Source organism: Sinocyclocheilus grahami, unplaced genomic scaffold (genome assembly GCF_001515645.1).
Source record: "Sinocyclocheilus grahami isolate Dianchi unplaced genomic scaffold, SAMN03320097.WGS_v1.1 scaffold2914.1, whole genome shotgun sequence".
Taxonomy (NCBI): Eukaryota; Metazoa; Chordata; class Actinopteri; order Cypriniformes; family Cyprinidae; genus Sinocyclocheilus; species Sinocyclocheilus grahami.
This window is the reverse complement of record NW_015508089.1, coordinates 51,990-52,386: the sequence shown is the minus strand read 5'-3', so window position 1 is coordinate 52,386 and position 397 is coordinate 51,990. Positions and strand designations below refer to the sequence as shown.

Genomic DNA, 397 nt, shown 5'->3' with positions numbered 1-397 from the left:
CTGTGCAGAAAACCTTAAGTGGAGGTCAAACCAGCTATAGTTTCAGCCTGGTTAACTGGGTTTCTGTTTCTGTTTGATCAGATCTTATTCTAGGAGACCCGATTTCAGCCATAACTGAATTTTTACATGAAGTTTCTGTGTTTTGCCTTTAGATAGCTGTATTTATGGAGCCTCAGATCAGCTTGGTGTTAGGTTTAATGTTTTAGATTAGATTGTAAGTTTTATTGGACGAGGATGACAATAGTTACGAGCTGTCTTGAGAAATCTTGAATTTCCTGAGAATGCAGAAGTGATTGTAATGAAATATCAATTACGTTTACTGTTCATGGGTTTTTGAACGAGACATATTTTGATTCTGACGTGCCTTTGTGTTTACGTTTTTCCTTCATTTTTTTTT

General features: G+C 35.8%; 1 protein-coding gene across 1 annotated transcript in view; it reads left to right on the top strand.

The window, feature by feature from the left end:
* LOC107575805 (protein Shroom4-like) overlaps positions 1 to 397 on the top strand; it is a 9,722-nt gene that overhangs the window by 4,478 nt on the left and 4,847 nt on the right. The gene's annotated exons all lie outside the window — the stretch shown is intronic.